The 2,945-nt window shown below is 35.8% G+C and overlaps 1 protein-coding gene across 1 annotated transcript in view; it reads right to left on the bottom strand.

Annotated features, from left to right (window-relative positions):
• Window positions 1-2,945, bottom strand: part of BIRC6 (baculoviral IAP repeat containing 6) — a 271,529-nt gene that overhangs the window by 86,079 nt on the left and 182,505 nt on the right. The gene's annotated exons all lie outside the window — the stretch shown is intronic.

Below are 2,945 nucleotides of genomic sequence, written 5' to 3'. Positions count from 1 at the left end.
CCTCTAACTCCTGGCTATTTTTTTTGGTTGCAGCCATCATTGTTGGTTATATCTCAAAACTTTGATAATGATCCCTGTATGTTTGAGTGCACACACAGACATAATTTCCCAGTGTCTTCAAAAATGCCAAGCCATCAGACAAATATAGACAGCAGAATATTGTTACAAATTATAGGAAACCACAGAGAAAACAAAATGCAATAGCCTAAATTGGATCCTGAACCACCACCCTCAAAATCATGTAAAAGAAAACTGATTTTTTCTATTGGCTCTAAGGAACATCAGAAAATTGGCAAAACGTGATTAAGATTGCCAGCTCACAGTACGGTGTCAACATGAACTTCTGATTTTAAATGGTTAAAATAAATAACTATGGTTATTTATCTGAATAACTGTGGCTATTTAAGGTCTTTGCACTTAGGAATAAAGGCATATCTAAAATTTAATCTTAATAAGTCTCTGATACTAAGCATGAATGTCAAAAGAACTTTTCCATCTTGTGAGAAATCTTCTGTTTGTCTTGATTGGCCATATATAATACATGTCACTGAAGATTAATTTGAAATTCTCCACTCAAACATATAATTAAATGAATGGTAAGCTAATGACAGAGTTATCACACCATTCATTTAAAAATCACCCTATAGAGTCAAACATCCTATATATATGAGGATATATAATATGAGTATATCAAGTCACATATATGAGGATCATTCCTAGCAAGGGTAAAAGATGAAATTCTTGAACAGATCTACATCTATACCAGATGCATTTGTACACTGAAGAAATCAGTTGTAATTCTGATGTCAGCCAGGAAGTTTAGGCAAAAATCATAGAATATGAAACAGCCTAACTGTAAAAACATGTGAATTCAAGAATTCAAAGGACTTTTCACTTAATCCATTCCAATAACTATTTTCAGGTGGATTTCTAAAGTGCACTTACATTCATTATTTTATGCTGCACAGAAAGCACTAAAGTCCCTGCATGATAATGAATGGTAGTTTGTTACACAGATGGAAACTTACCTTCTTGTCATCATTCAATTTTCTTAAAGATTTTTTTTTTTTTTTGAGACAGAGCCTCAAGCTATCCCCCTGGGTAGAGTGCCATGGCACCACAGCTCACAGCAACCTCCAACTCCTGGGTTCAAGCGAGTCTCCTGCCTCAGCCTCCCAAGTAGTTGGGACTACAGGTGCCCTCTAACTCCTGGCTATTTTTTTTGGTTGCAGCCGTCATTATTGTTTGGCGGGTCTGGGCTGGATTCGAACCTGCCACCTTAGGTGTATGTGGCTGGCGCCTTAGCCACTTGAGCCACAGGCTCTGAGCCTTAAAGATTATTTTAAATGATGTCACAAAATGAGTACATTAAAAGCAAAAAGAAAGTAAAAACAAAAAGCTCTTGATTTATAATACGCAAACTGTTTACTAAGAAGTGTGATCCTTAACCTCAGGAAAATCATAAAAGAACAAATTAACCACTATTACATACCAACTCCCACTCACCCATCATACTGCCAACAACATACAAGTCTTATACTATGATATGTGTGCAATTCTTCACAACACCTTTTTTCATTACAGGCAATAATTCTAAACAATGAATATGCTAGTCGACATTGAAATAGTTACACAATATGGCATATTAGAGCAGTAAAAATTAGAGTACTAGTTTCAGGCATCAACAAACATTAATTTCAGGACAGATGTTCAGCAAAAGAAGCAAACTATAAAGCACAGCAATGGTTATTTACATAAATGCTGGAAGTGATTATGGAAGCAGCACTGCTTTAGGATATTTGTACTGGCGGATTTAATTCTGAAAACTCTACATTTACATATACATTATACACTTGTATGTATTATTTTCACAATACAAGTGTCAGAATTAAAAAGGTATAAAAAACATACTTTCTCAATTAAAACAAAGATTTATGTATCTGACAGGCACAGATGAAACAGTTTAATTCCTATTAAGAATGTGTTCATTTTGATTAATGTCGAAAACACAAATAAGAGAAGTAACCTATCTTAAATTCTACAGCTCTGGGCAAAAGGAAGCCCAGCCACAACGCTGGCTTCACCTCAGAGCATGCTTTTCTGATAGTGCATCGCTAATATTAGCACCTCTGGCAATGTGTGTAGGCAATTTCCCTGTCTGTCAAGGGTTGCTTGCTTGTTAATTCCTCCTTCAAATTTGTTTTGTTTTTTTTTTTGCCTATTTATTTATTTATTTTTTATTGAATGGTAACTATGTACATTAATGCACTTCTGGGGTACAGTGTGGTGTTTTCACATACAATTTGAAACATTTCATCGAACTGGTTAACATAGCCTTCATGTCATTTACCTAGTTATTGTGCCAAAATGCTCATATTCTACTCTTAGAAAGGTTCACTTGTACCCTTGTAAGATAAACCACAGAAGTGATCCCTCCAGTCCCCCTCCCTCCACCCATTCCCCCCCACTCCTCCCCGTATTCTTAGGCTGTTATTAGGTTATAGCTTTCATATAAAAGGTATTCCAAATTTGCCTTTTCCCTCACACATTTTACTAGAAGCAGTAAGAAGATAATAGGTTGTATTTTCACCACTCCTTGTGGAAATCTCAGCTAAATACACAAGTTCAGCACTTAGAAGTGCTACTTTCCACTTGTAGTACACAAATGAGCTCAGGTTTCTGCCACTAGATGACAAAGATCTGCTTTCCTCCCGCTCCCAATAAAATGTATATCATTTCCTTCTAGGCCTCACTGTCAGAAATTTTCACATCCAGATTTCTACCAAGTCTGCTTGTGACAATCTAGGTATTCTCTAAGACAGTAGAGGTTTTCTCTTCTATGATCCTCACTTTCTTTGAAGCCCTCTCTGACAGAGGCTTTCTCATCCATATTTTAACTAACAATCTGTTTAAGACAATTGAAAAGACAATTTTTTTTTTTTTTT

The sequence above is a fragment of the Otolemur garnettii genome, unplaced genomic scaffold (genome assembly GCF_000181295.1).
Source record: "Otolemur garnettii isolate 467f Iridium unplaced genomic scaffold, OtoGar3 scaffold00022, whole genome shotgun sequence".
Lineage (NCBI taxonomy): Eukaryota > Metazoa > Chordata > Mammalia > Primates > Galagidae > Otolemur > Otolemur garnettii.
The sequence above is the reverse complement of the archived record's forward strand: the minus strand, read 5'-3'. Positions and strand labels throughout refer to the sequence as shown.